The sequence below is a fragment of the Heterocephalus glaber genome, unplaced genomic scaffold, assembly GCF_053883595.1.
Source record: "Heterocephalus glaber isolate CG9 unplaced genomic scaffold, H.glaber_assembly_v1.0 deba00001481, whole genome shotgun sequence".
NCBI classification, from domain to species: Eukaryota; Metazoa; Chordata; class Mammalia; order Rodentia; family Bathyergidae; genus Heterocephalus; species Heterocephalus glaber.
The window spans coordinates 32695512-32710450 of record NW_028258317.1 but is presented as its reverse complement, the minus strand read 5'-3'; the positions used below and the strand labels follow the sequence as shown (position 1 = coordinate 32710450).

Genomic DNA, 14939 nt, shown 5'->3' with positions numbered 1-14939 from the left:
TGCTTTGAAACTCTAAGCACTTTCCATTAGGACAGCCTTGCTTTGGTGGGCTGATGTTATTTCAGCTATTGGATCTCCCTAGATGCTAGATTTATCTTAAGATACATGTGATAGTCTGTAATTGTGCAGAACTCAACATTTCTCAGGCTTGGTTTCCCTGGTGTCAATTGCCAACCACATGTCTTAAATGTTTCCTTTAATTAACCTTCTCCTTTTGCAAATCAATTTTCTCACTTCCTCGTGGAGCTGCTGTTATTCTAAGGAATGCAGACCCAAGGGACCAACATTTCAAGGCTCCAAAGGTTCATGTGCCAAACCTGGGACTTTGTACACAGATACCCAAGCGCACCAACTGTCCTTCTGCACACGCACATGTAAAGATTCAAAGCCCGAGACTAAACTGTCAAAGATTCAGCACTTTCTTTTATTAGCTGACAGGGGGCTTCCTTTTATAAGGGTCTCTCCTGTAGGAGCACTGTAGAATTTTGAGACAGAGGCAGCCTACTTACAGCCCCCTTAAATGGGGACAATGAACCTGGCAAATGCTAGCAGGTTGAGGGGAAGGAATGATCCACGAGGAACATGACTGTGAAGACGGATTAAAAAGGAAGAGGCAGATGAGGGGCATAAAAAGCAGACCCTGCCGGTGCCCAGTCCATTTCCCCATCTTGAACTCCAGCTTCTGCTGACTTGCAACTGCCGGCTGGGTGCTGAGGAATGAACACTTCCATGTCCAGGAGCCCTTGGCCAATGGCTACTAAAAGTCAAAGTATGAACGTGCCAGCTCCCTTGGCCTTTGAGTGGAAGAGTTCTGGGGTGTGTTGCATTAGTTTCTGATTGCTGTTGTAAAACATTACCAAAAGCTTAGAGGACTAACGAAACACAAATTTATTGTCTAATAATTTGGGAGCTTGAAATGAGCCTTCCTGAGCTGAAATCAAGCTGCTGGCAGACTCTAGCGGAAGAATCCACAGTGTTTCCTTATTTTCCCAGTATCTAGAGGCCCATATTCCCTGGCTCTTGCCCCTTTCTCCATCTTTCAAGACAGCAGTATAATATCTTCAAATTTCTCTGCAACTGACCTGTTATCTCTCTCTTATAAGAACCCTGGAGATTACTTTGGGCCTATCTGGGTAATCTGCAATAATCTTTCCATTTTAAGATCCTTAGTTAATCACATCTGCAAAATCCACCTTATGAGGTTAACATTTGAAGGCTCCAGGGATTATGACATGGTCCTCTTTCGGGGCCAGTGACTTGGCCATTTCACAGAGTTGCCTATGAGGAATATGTTCTCACCATTCCCAGTGGCGGTGGCTTTGTAACTCACCTTTACTTGCCTGTTTTCTCTTCCTGCTTAGCGCCCCCCCCCCCGCCCCCGCCACGCTCTCCTGCTAGTGTTTCTTGGACCTCTCATGAAGACCACTTGCACTCACAGCCTTGTCTCTGTGTCTGCTTTTGGGGAATCCCACAGTAAGGCAAACATTATGAGGGGAGAAGCCCATGATAGATAGAGGGATGAGACAAGAAATATGGACTAGGCCATTGTGGAGAAGGGCAACAGTGGAGGATCAGGAAGAAATCTGATTTTAAGGAGACGACACCAGGCTCCATTTCACTTGAGTAGACATTAGGACAGGGAGGGCAATGGTGGTTTCCTGTGAGGCAGAGGCTCTGAGACGTGATGGAAAATGCTGTGCGTAGAACTCTGCTCCTATTATGATAACCATTTGTTAATGAAACCAGAATAAACCTAAGGCGATTGCCATCATCTCAAGGAAGGAGAATAACTTCCATCCCAGAGACAGGATTGTATGTTTCAGAGGAGCCTGAAATATCCCAAAACATTAGCTCCATTTTCCTTGCAGAAATCTTTTTCATCTTCAGAGTGGCCACTTTCTATACCATAGCCAGGCACTGTTCTTTGTTTTACCACATTAAATCTACGTTACAACTGCATGGGGTAAGTAGTACTTTTCTTCTCATTTTATAGTTGAACTGAAACTCAGAGAGGTTAAATAATTTGTCCAAGATCGAATAGACAGTGGTAGAGAAAGGATTTATAATTGATTTGGTTAAACTCTGAGCCTGAAATTTTACCTCCACCTTTTCATCATGAACAGAATAGGAATGCACACAGTCTCCTGAAAATGACCCTCATGAAAATGAGCTGTTGGCAGCCTGGTCCCCTTGTATCAGAAACACAGCAGCACTCTTTAAAGTGAACTTTCATTCCTCTCCTTTTAAAACAAACAAGATCTAGTATGATCTTAATCTCAACTTTATTCCCATAATTTAATCAAATACATTTAATTTAATCCCACTTTTGCATACCCGAAATCTAGAACACTCTAATCAAATTATGGAACACATCCAGAGAGGCAGGAAGATGGAAAGTTCCAAAGCCCACGCGGGGGGAAGCCAGTGATGAACAACATGGTGCACAGAGCAAGAATAATAACCACGTGATCTCAGAGTAATCAATTTCTTTGACTTCATTTCTTTGTAAGAGGGAAAATAAAATCTGCCCTTTCTTTGAGAGATTTCATAGGGTTAAACGGAAAACTCTGTGAATGTGCTTTGAGTTCTAACACAATTAGGGTAATCATGTTGATTCAGAGCATAGTAAGTCTTTTGTTTTCCCCATGAATGAAGGTTTTAGTCAAATCTTTCCCAGAAAAGTAGTCTATACAATTGGTACCCTTAGATATTTGTTGTTTTGATAACGAAGGGAACTATCTTATTGCCAAGTAACCTACTCATCACTTTCCCCAAGTGGAGCCGCATATATTGAGCTACCTCAGTTACTTTGATAAATCCCTCACGATATTATATCTAACAGCTTCATCAGAAACAAACTCTCTTGTCTACACACTTTGGATATTTTTGTAAGATGGAACAACATGTGATTTATTGGTCTGTTTTAAATCATACTTGGGTAATCACTGTTGAGAATCTATTATGTCTAGGCCTCTGCTGGAGAACAACCAATAGAACTGGTCTTCTAGAAGTTTACTTAATCACAAGTAAATTAACAATTGATATTTGCATAATGCTTTATCATTGGCTTCTATGGGTAAATGTCTCTCAAACTTTAGTCACTTTTAAAATATCAGCATGATATTTTGTCATATTTTCATAACTTATGCTCTACTAGTTACCAAGCTCTTTGCTTTAAATTCTCCTGTCTTTTTTTACTGAAATAAATTTATTTTAGAAGTGAACTACATATTATTGCCGTTACTCAAAAATCAATATTGTTTGCCCTAACCAGAAAGTAAATAATGGATTGATTTAGCCATTCCATAAAATATACATATTTTACAACATCATATTGTACAACTTTTTATTGTGTTGGATACATTTGTATTTTTAATTAAAGAATAATTAAAATAATGTAAATAAATGCAATGCAAACTAGCAATATGTATTGCTCAATTTCTGCAAGATACTGCTACCAGGTGAAGGATCCTAAACCCAGGATATAATCTTGTATATCAGTATGTATGTGTGTGGAGGAAGTGGGGAGAGGATAGAGAAAGAGAGATAAAGAGGAAGGAAGGGAGGAAAAGAGAGAGAGAAGGGGGGTACACATCAGATAACATTTAGAGACAAGCTCTGACATAAGACTTTTAGTGAATTATTTAGACTCTGGGGAGTGATACAATAGATTATAGTCTTAATTCACACAATAAGGTTGCTAAGTGATTTGTTAAGCTGAGCACAGTGGAGACTGTCCCTATTATACAGATAACCAAATCAGGGCTCAGAGGGGTTACTTAACGCTCTATGATTACACAGATGGTAAATGACAGAACTGGGGCCTCAAACACAGGCCCTCTCATTCCAAACTGTGAGCTCTTTCTGTCACTCAATCCTTTTCTAAAGTGAAAGGGGTTGCCGGGACTTGGATCAAGTCCATGGAAGACCTTTCACTCAACCACTTATAATGGCCAGAGGTCCCAACGGATGTATCTAAGCCAAGAGAAACGAGACGAGTGCACACTGGTACACCTGCTCCAAGAATAATGAAGGCTGCTCTGCAAGCGAGTTCAGTGTAGACTTGTGGGGTGGGGCAACTTTCCAGAGCAAAGTGAGACTAAAAGTCTGTGTTCAAGGGTGGATAAAATTAGATGACTTGAAGAAGAGACAGAGGCAAAAGTATTTCAAATGATAATAACGTTGTGATCACAATAACAAAAATATTAAGGGAATTTCTTGGGTCACTACAGATAGGGGGAAATGAAGCCATATGATAGGAAACACCATGGCAACCTTTACAGTATTATGTGCTACAAAGTGGAATCAACTGCTGTTTTGGACTCTTTAAAAAAATTATTTTCCTTAAATTATGTATAAGCCAGCAAACTACTTACAGGTTTTTGCCTTAAGGCTTGCCAGGTTTTGTTTTAAGAAAATGCTAATGTTTATAAGAAATATTTACTACTGATTTTCATAAGAAAGTGTCTCATCTTTGCAAGGGAATTGGAAGTACTAACTTGAATGTTTGACAACTTAACTACATCAGACTTCACAAAAGATGGCAGCCTTTTGCTACTGCAAGATGGTTCTTGGACCAATAATGTTACCTTTACTTGGAACTTTTAAAAACACAATTTCTCATACAGGAGGTCTGGAAGAGGGTCTGAGAGCCTGTACTCCTAGCAGGCCTCCCAGTGGTTTACACACGCACGCAAGCTTGAGAAGTAGAGGCAGAGGGTCAATGGCACAGAAAGATGTTGCAATAAAGTAAAATAAAGTTATTTAATGAGAATTAGTTTTTATGATAGTACATTGGTAAATTTTAATAAAAGGTATAAATGGAAGAGGGAGGAAAGGTGGGAAGGAGGGGGAGAGAGAGAGAGAGAGCTAAAGGAGAGACCTACAGATGAAAAGAACACATCTAAAATACCAGCAATAGGGGAATTTAATATATGTGCTGCCGAAGCGAGAATGAGCAATAGGGGAATTTAAGAAATTACTTTTTCTTCTGTTTATCTGTATTTTTTATTATTTTATCTGAAAATAAAACAAAATTTCATAACAAAATAATAAGAGGATAAGAAGTTAATATAGGGTGTATCATTATTTTCAAAGTACTGAGTATATAGACAAAAAAGATTCTTACACAAAAGAAACGAATAGCACAAAATTTTTTCAATGAGCTAGTAGAAATTAATAACATAAATGAAGCAAATTAGTATATATATTAAAATACATTAGAGAATTTTTTGAACTTTTCCTTACTTCCTTTTTATCTATTTTCTATTTTGCTATTTGTATGTGTATATTTTGATTATCTCATATTAAGAGAAATCATGAGATATTTAAGCTCGTACTTTTTTTACTGTAAATATACCTCTTAAAAAATAAAGGTAATAAACCTATAATCTGAATTCATTTTCAGTTTTCAGAATTTCAGTGAGTTTTTTTCTGGAAAAATAAACATGAACCAATAAGCTGGAATGGAAGGGAATAACTTGCAGGAACTGAATCAGCGTAACAAGAAACTGTCAGGAGAGAAAGGCTTATGAGATAAGAATTTCTTCTGGGGTGGAAAAGGTCTATATAACCTTCATGTTCCGGGAGCTCTTACAAAAAGAAGTGTGAGCCTGTGTATGTGTGTGTGTGTGTGTGTGTGTATGTGTGTGTGTGTACGCCTGTGTTTGCATGCACCAAATAAACTTATTTATTTATCTTACATAAGGCTATGAAGCCAGAGGGGCACAGACACCCTCAAGACCGCCCGTTGAGAAAGTCCTTTTATGACACAGAACAGTTTCTTCTAGTGCATCCTGTGCAAAGGATGCTCTGTGGGGATCCGTACTTGCAGAATTTATCTTAACTTCATCCATTTCTTTCAGTTGCCCCTCATTTTGGTGACCCCTTTCATTAGCACCTCATGGTAGGAAAGCAATTCAATTCCTAGTCCAGTATTTTCTAGTTGCTGGAGTGTTGAGGGAGTAAAAGGTCCACACTCCTTTAAGTTGGGGAACATGGCAGCTACTTAATTAAGAGGATTAAATAAAATAGAGCATTTGCTATAGAGCATAAAGGGAGTACCTTCAAAGTTGACTACTAGGTTCATTCCTTCATCATTCAGTAACTGCAGCAGGTGTTCATCATATTCGGGAATTGCCCTAAGGTGGAGGATTTAAAAAGGCCAGACATGTTTCCTTGCCTCAGATGCTTTCAGGTAAGCGTACAATGAAGGAAAACATAGCTGCACTGTAGTAAAGCAAGTGGACAGGAAGAGAGGGCCGGTGTCACGGGGACAGTCCAGAGGCACACTTAACCCACCAGGGCAGAGAGCCCGGAGTCTTCCTGGAGAGAGGGAGGTAAACTGAGACTGCTGAACAGCAGGTGTGGTCAGGAGCGGAGGACAGCTTCCACACAGCAAGGCCAGCACAGATAAAGACTCAGATGTGACAAACTGCACACATGTTCAGGTACACGGCAGACTAAAAACAGAATATGAGTTTGGGGTGGAAGGCAGAAGCAGTGGAAAGAAGGAAAATAATATTGGAAGAGTTGGCAGACTCTGGTCATGACTGAGCTTCTAAGAGGAAGTTTAATTTCATCCAGAGGATAACAGGAAAGGTCAGGGTCAAACACAGTCTGCTTGGGTTCTAGGAAGACTGCTTTAGCTACAGTGTGGAAGAAGAACTGCAGGCAAGGCGGCCGGGAGGCAGCTGCGTGGATGCAGGTGAGCGATTCTCCTGCCTTGAATTAGGCCTGGGAATGGGTGGCTGAAAACAGAGCAAGATCAGGGATTAAGGGGACAGGCACTGAGAATGTGCTGAATACATGCTTATTTCCATCCTTCCTGCTCAATGCGGACATACTGGCCACTCAGGTCAAGAAAAGATTAACCCTGCAATAGTGAAAAAGATATTTTCTAGACATAACATACCTGTTTCTCCTTAGCAGATTCCAAAGTAAGATCTGAAAATCCTTGAGGGTCACACATTTCCATGGAAGGGGTCAGTGGGGTCAAAACTATGCTCACAATCCTGAGGCAGGACAGTCGGCCCTCTGTCTGGAGGTCCAACTGAGGATCCAAAGTATGCATGCAAACCACCTCAGTAACAAACATCTTCAGTACAGCTCCCTTGTCATTAATCTCTGAATAATACAGTATTATTTACTATTCACACTGCATTATGGTATTATAAGTAATACCAGGCGAAGTGCAAATACTAAGCATTTTTCTTAATGGTCCAGGTCCTTCTTGCCTTGAACAAAGAATTGGATGAGACAAGGCAAAAATGGTGCCAAAAGTTTATTTGAAAAGAGAGGGATGAAGGGGTAAGGGAGAAACTGGCTCTGTAGGGCGAGCTTGGGCCAAACAAAGAGAGGAAAAGATACAACAATAAAAGTGCGCTCTGTGTCTATGCAGGGTAGGCTACTGTGAGGAGTCTCAAAGGCCACCAAGCAGCTTTACAGATGTGACCTGAGCGTCTACGGACTGTGGTACCCTGGGAGTCCTAGAGCCAATCTCCCTCCAGCAAACACCGAGGGATGACACTTGCCTTCTCTGCTCTTATTCTTCCTAGCATACAGTGGAGTTCTCCAAGTGGCTACATGATATGGAATGATGCAATTGCTCCAGTGGATAATGTTCTAATGGGATTGGATTTTCTTGAGCTTTAAATTTTTTCTCTGTTTTAATTTTGAATATGGTTAAGTATAGAGAGTTATAACCTCTATAACAAAACATCTTTGGGGTCCTCAGTGATGTTAGAAGGTGTAAGGGGGGGGTCAAGACTACAAAATCTGAGAGCCACAGGACACATTTGAAGATCATTTTCAAGGTAGCCACCAGCAACAGTGGAGAAAGTGTATGAGTGAGGGGAAACACTACTGACTGAAGAGGCTTTCAAGTCACAGCTACACCTGCACAATCTAAGGATAATGCCTGTGACTTCACTGATTGAAGACCACCTCTAACTAAAAAATCAAAGTACATAAGACAGTATGTGCTATTTTTAAGTAGATATATGAAATCTGTATCTGCAGCTCTGAAATGCTTTATCCTTTAAATTTATTTTTAAAGTTAGAAAACATAGCCATGGATTAAGACTCATAACTGAGAGAAAATGACCTCTGTTGTGTGGGCAAAAAAGCAAAATAGAAGCTGCAGTGTGGGCAAGTGGAAAATAACACTATGGAGAGAAATGATACAGAGCAGACCAGTTCTGGACTCAGAGTCCCAACCCGAGAAAACTTCAGGATCCCCTTTGAACCTTTCTTCAGAACACGACCTGACACAACAACACAACAATGACAAAAGACTAGCTCAGTAAGCATACCCCATATGTCACTCACACCATCCAAAGAGGGCTCTGAACGACACGGGGCTGTTTCCCGCTCAAGAGGTTACTAGGCTCCTTGGCATGAAAATCCTGATGAAGGGCAGAGTGAGAGCAATAAAGAAAACGTGGCCCAGACTGAAGGCAGTGGAATTCCAAGACTGAAGACCAGGATTCCATATGGCTGCTGGGAATGAAATGTGGTTAGCATATCTGAGGAAATGGATACCTAAACATCATTGCATTTTACTAATTTACATTCAAGTGGCCACAAGACTAGTAACTATCCTACCGAAGATCTCTATTGCAGAACGTCAGTAAAATGATCTTCCTAATCTGTAGAGGCAACTCTGAGCTCCCCCTCTCTGGGAAAGATAGGTGTGAACTCATGCTTGATGAAAACAAGTGTGTGAGATCCTTGTCTCCCACGAAAGTCTGCAGTCTGTTTCCTGGGACGTCTGCTAGCAAAGCCAGGTCTCCAGGGAGAGCTGTGGCTGGGAGTGTAGTGAAGTGGACGGCAGGGCAGGAGAGGGGAGACTAGGAGGTTTTTACTGTTAACCACATGACTTAAGCCTGAGCTGGCTTTTAGATCAATTTGAGCTACATATCTTCACGCTGCTGTGCTCTAGCCACAGAAGCCAAGCAAGTTTCCATCTTGGGGCCTGTTCTGCCTGCACTTACTGTCTTCTTAGCCTTCTAGATTAAGGTTTCTGAACGTTAGCACTGCTGTATCTTGGGCTGGAGAATTCTTTGTTACAGGGCCATCTTGTGTATCATGATGTTTAGCAGCATCCCTCGCCTCTAACTACCAGATGCTGGCAGCACCCCGCCTGCAGTTGTGATAATTAAAAATTTCTCTAGATGCCAGAATGTCTCAAGATGTCCCTTGGGAGGCAAAATCACCCTGGTTAAGAACTACTGTCCTAGATATCTGCACAATTTGCTCCCTCACTTAATTTAGGTCTGTACTCAAATGTCTCCTCTAGGGAAATTTTTTCAAAAGCCAGTCTAAAACAGAAACCCCATCCCGCCTTTTCCCCTTTTCTGTTTTATTTTTCTTCACATTATTTATCACTAGCTAACACTATACCAGATTTTTTTTTTGTTTATTGTGTATCTACCTGTTTTGTTCACTGCTGTAATCCTAGCACCTAGATAACTGATAAAAGGTTTATGAATATTTTGTGAAGAAAGGAATAAGGTACCTGAACCCTTTGGAAAAATCAGAATGGGAATGGACATAATGGCTTCAACCCAATTTAACTATTAAGACTTGTATTAGTTGTTATATGTAACACTTGTAAAGTTTTAGGGAGTTTTCTAATAACAGACATACTTTTACTCACCTCTAAAATGTTGCTTTGAATGAAGAAATAAATTATAGTTTTAAATACATTTTTTCAAACACTTTTATGAATAACATGCCTTTTGACACCTAACACTGTAGTCACTTCCTATCAAGAAAGAAGGTTCTCAGCTGATATTAACACTGACATTTGTTTGCCATGGAGCAAAAATCATTCTGATAATTAGGAAAGCAGCTGAATAAGGGCCTGCATCTTTCCTTCATGTTTATAAGTTAAAAATGTGTTCCTAAGAGTTTTTATTAGCATTATTACATAATCTGGTACCAATTCAGAAAGTATTACCCTGACTCCAGCCCTCACAAATTTAGTCATTCATTGAAGTCTTTACTTAACTGTAAGAACCTCCCCTCACTCTGAAGAATTTTTAGTCTTTCTGAGTTTCTTAAAATGTACTGGACTCATTTCTAAGATTGACTTTCTTCTAGAAAGAACTGTGCATCTTCACAAGAAATTATAAATACTAAGAAGGTTACACATTTGGAGAAGAAGGTAACAGTATCTTGACTGTTGGCAGATCCTTGTGAATGGTCTGAATAATGTCATAAAACCTGGATCTAGACAGATATTTAGTGAATTTCTACATCTTTTAGGGAAATAAGAACTTCTGAGTACATTAAACAAAACTTTTAAAAATTAAGTAATTCCACTTTCACATTTTCCTAGCTTTCAATGATGACAGCTTTGCTCAAACATAATACTTTCTTGTTTCTTAAAACAGAATATCTGGAACGTGTGTGTGTGCACGTGCATGTGTGTGTACGTCCACGTGCGTGTAAGCATATTAGTGACACACACCTCCCTTCTGTGATGCTGCCCATCAGCACAGCTGAGGTTGGGTGCAAGGTCACACAGTTGGGACCCTAGAAGCCACTTACTCTTGTAGGTGTTGTGCAGCCGGCAGAGCTCAAAGGCAACACCACCAGCCTGTCTTTTATAAAATAGATTGCTGAGTCAAAGGCTGAAGTTTCTTTTCCCTTAAGGGGGAATCTTAAATTTTTTTTAATAAATACTGACTCGCTCTTTATTCAAACAGTGTGCTGTTTTTTGCTTATGACTCCATGTCCTAAATTACATCAGTGCCGCTTCTGAGCACATCTCGTCACCAACTGCTGCTATCGACTCCTGTGAATATAATTTTCACAACTGGTAGGTAGATCATAGTTTATAACCAAAGACACTTGTTGCACATCAATCCCATGAGCCAACAAGTCAGTAGTGATCAGAACTCGGCTTGACCTTGATCGGAATTCCCTCATGATAACATCTCTCTCCTTCTGATCCATGTCACCATGCAGAGCAGAAACTGTGAAGTCCCTGGCATGCATTTTCTCAGTGAGCCAGTCCACTTTGTGCCTTGTATTGAGAAAAATAACAGCCTGTGTAATGGTGAGAGTCTCATACAAATCACAAAGTGTATCCAACTTCCATTCCTCTCTTTCAACATTAATGTAAAACTGTCTGGTTCCTTCAAGGGTCAATTCTTCTTTCTTCACTAGAATTCGAATTGGATCTCTCATGAATTTTTTTGGTCACTTCCAACACATCAGTTGGCACTGTGGCAGAAGGCAACACAACCTGAATACTTGTATTTAGTTTTTGGAAAATCTCATAGATTTGATCCTTAAACCCTGGGCTCAACATTTCATCTGCTTCATCCGAAACAAACATTTTTATCCATTTTGGAGAAAGGTATCTTCTGTTTAACATATCAAACAGTCTCCCTGGTGTACCAACAACAATATGTGGTGCTTCAGCCCGCAGTTTTTGCATTTCATTTTGAACATTTGTTCCACCAATGCAGGCCTGACAAGTTGCTCCCATATAGTCTCCAAGTGCCAGAATTACCTTTTGGATCACTTGAGCCAGTTCTCTGGTGGGGGCCAATACTAGTGCTTGAGTCTCCTTGAACTCAATCTCCAACTGTTGCAGGATGGAAATAGCAAATGTGGCTGTCTTGCCAGTACCTGACTGAGCCTGAGCAATCACATCATATCCTTTAATACAAGGAATAATAGCTCTTACAACCCACAATGTGGGAAAAAATCTTCACCTGCTCTTCCTCAGACAGGGGTCTACTCTCTCGAATCTATAAAGAACTTAAAAAGATCAGACCTCCCAAATTTAAAGACCCAATCCAAAAATGGGCATCTGAAATGAACAGACATTTCTCAGACAAAGAAGTAGAAATAGCAAATAAATACATGAAAAAATGTTCAACATCACTGGTCATTCAAGAGATGCAAATGAAAACAACGCTGAGATTCCACTTCACTCCAGAAAGAATGGCTGCTATCATGAAATCAACCAATAACAAATGCTGGCGGGGCTGTGGGGGAAGAAGGATCCCTGCTCCATTGCTGGTGGGAGTGTAGACTGGTGCAAGCACTGTGGAAATCAGTATGGAGATACCTCAAAGAACTAGGACTGGAAGTCCCATTTGACCCCGCTATTCCATTGCTGAGTATCTTCCCCAAAGAATTAAAAGAATCATACCACAGTGATATATGTGCACCCATGTTCACAGCAGCACAGTTTGTGATAGCTAAAACTTGGAAACAGCCCAAATGCCCATCAACTGGAGACTGGATAAAGAAAATGTGGGGTTTTTTAAAAAATAAAATGGAGTACTACTCAGCCATAAAAAATGAGAAATTAGAGACATTTATAGCTAAGTGGATGCACATTGAGGCCATACTCTTAAGTGAAATAAATAGGACACACATGTATAAATACCAAATAGTTTCTCTGGTGTGAGAAACTGAAAGTGTAAATAAGGACTAAAATGTATAATAGGTAATGTGAAATAGGAAGAAAAGGGGCAAAGGGGAAGGAAGTGGGAGGGGTAGGGGAAAGGATAGAAGGGAATGGGATTAATATGAGAAAATGGAAAAATAGGAACAAAATCTTTGTAAATAGGGAGGACTGGAGGGGTTGAAGGGAGGGCTGGGCAAGGGTGAAAAATAAGAACCAAGAGAGACTATGTAAAGGTGCAAATTTCCAATGATGAATGTCATTATATTGTATACCTAAAATGTACCAATGATTAGAATCAATAATCAATAATGCAAAATAGGAAGAAAAGGTCCAAAGGGATAGGGGTAGTGGGAGGGGCAGGGGAAAGGAAAGAAGGGAAAGGAAAAATGCTGAGAAATGGAAAAAATGAAAATAAAGTCTTTGTAAATAGGGAAGGGTGGAGGGGTGAAGGGAGGGCTAGGAATGGGGAAAAAATAAGAACCAAGATGCATTATGTAAAGGTACAATTCCCAATGAGAAATGTAGTTGTGTTGTAAACCTACAATGTACCAATAAAAGAATTAAAAGAAAAAAGAATAATAGCTCTTTGCTGAGAAGCAGAAGGCTTCTCAAAGCCATAAGCATAGATGCCCTGAAGAAGAGACTCCTTTAAATTCATATTATCAAATTTATCACAATCTCATTGCAGTTGCTGTCGATGACACCACCAGGGTCCATTCCCTCTGGGCCTCTATGTTCTCTGTTATAATCTACAGAATCACCAGACATGATCCGAAGAACCCCTCAGCGCCCCACTGAAAAGTATCTTGAATTTTTAAAGATCAACATCTTTATTTTTCTTGTTAGAGTCTTATCAACTTCCCAGTCACCTCCCAAGCCTTGTCTGTGATTCTTACAATCAGTACTTTTGGCAACTCACTTTGCTTATCTATTTCCCCATCCTGTTTGGATGGAGAAGGTCCATTCCTCATTATTAATCCAAGGATTTTTCAAAATAAATCTCACTGTGTATACTGAGGTTACATAAGAACTTTGTGAGATACCTATATGCAGTAAAATGGTACAATGAAGCACATTAACCTATCCATCCACCTATCCTCATTTCCCCCTGTGGCAAGAGCAGCCACAACGTACTCATTTAGCCTCAAAAACAATGCACTACTATTATTAACTCTAGCTCTCGTGCTGTACATAACATCTTTAGACTTTTTCATCCCACATATTCGCTAATCTGTACAAAAATCAAGAATAATGGATATGGACCAGGTGGGGAGGGAGAAATAGGATATGGAGGGTAAAGGATATAAAGTAGCCTGAGAATATATGTGAGAAGAGGTATGGAAGATCTGATTCCATCCCTTCTTCAAACACTCACCACCACATCATCATTATCAGAAGACAAACACTTCCAACCCCCCGACACCAGACTATGTTGTTCTTGAAGTATTTTTCCCAATGTTTGGCTTTCAACAGAATTCCAGACATTTATGGAATGCATTTTAAGAAGAATAAGTTTAGGTATTTTATATAGTATTTATGGGACATAACAAATTCCTCTTGTATTTTGCTTTCTGAATAATATCTTAGTTGATACACTAACAGGCAGGAAGATGATCAAAGACAGTAACACTTCTCTTCAAGGTTATAGCCATAATTACTAGCTGGAAAGAAGCTGAGAATGCTCAAGCTGGACTCAAGTTTGAAATAATCTTTCTCTGAAGGGACTAAAAATGATGGAAATACTTGGGAAGCACTCTGTGTCCATCTGTGTATTAGTCTGTCCTTTGGAATAAATACCACAATTCCTCTGAAAGCTCTGTGGTTAATTCCTTACTAAAAGTTAAAGGTTTTATTTATTTTTCAGGAATCTGTATGACTAGCCCTGGTAGGCATGATCTGTCTTCATTGAATCTAGACACAGTCCACAGGGAAGCCCAAAAATACAACCAAGGCATACAATTATATGCCACGCCAAGGGTGAAGAGTAGTATAGATGAATGCTCTGAAAGACACAAGCAACTGACAGGTCTCATGTAGCTGTACCAGTGTTGGCTACTCACAAATGTTAAAATCGTCCAAATACCCCTGCATTACTCAACTAATAATCTACAACTTATTCTTTAAAATTGGTCAAGTTTTGATTTGAAGGTCACTGGAGGAGGGGGAATGAAATCTATTCTCTCTTTTTACTGAGAAATACTCAAATGAAGCAGACAGCCCCATTCAGCTAAGCACAGCAGCTTTTACATTATATCACCAGAATCTAAAACAAACTTCCAAAAACAGAGAGCTTTATGAAGAACATCTCTTTTTAGCCACGTTATTACTGAACATATAAAAATGAACAATTATCAGAGTAGGTCCAACTGACATCACCCTTGGGTTTCCTGTCCTCCTCCTGCTTCTCTTCTCTCCTTTGCCTTTCTGAATCCATACTGCAAGTTACTGAGTAAAATGCACCTCCAATCCAACATTCTGTAGTCAAAGACTGCAGTATGGCAGTATG

The 14939-nt window shown here is 39.9% G+C and overlaps 1 protein-coding gene and 1 pseudogene across 5 annotated transcripts in view; both read right to left on the bottom strand.

Moving 5' to 3' along the window:
- Slc24a2 (solute carrier family 24 member 2) overlaps nucleotides 1–14939 on the bottom strand; it is a 235455-nt gene that overhangs the window by 156862 nt on the left and 63654 nt on the right. The gene's annotated exons all lie outside the window — the stretch shown is intronic.
- Nucleotides 10761–14939, bottom strand: part of LOC101724954 (eukaryotic initiation factor 4A-II pseudogene) — a 63881-nt pseudogene continuing 59702 nt past the window's right edge.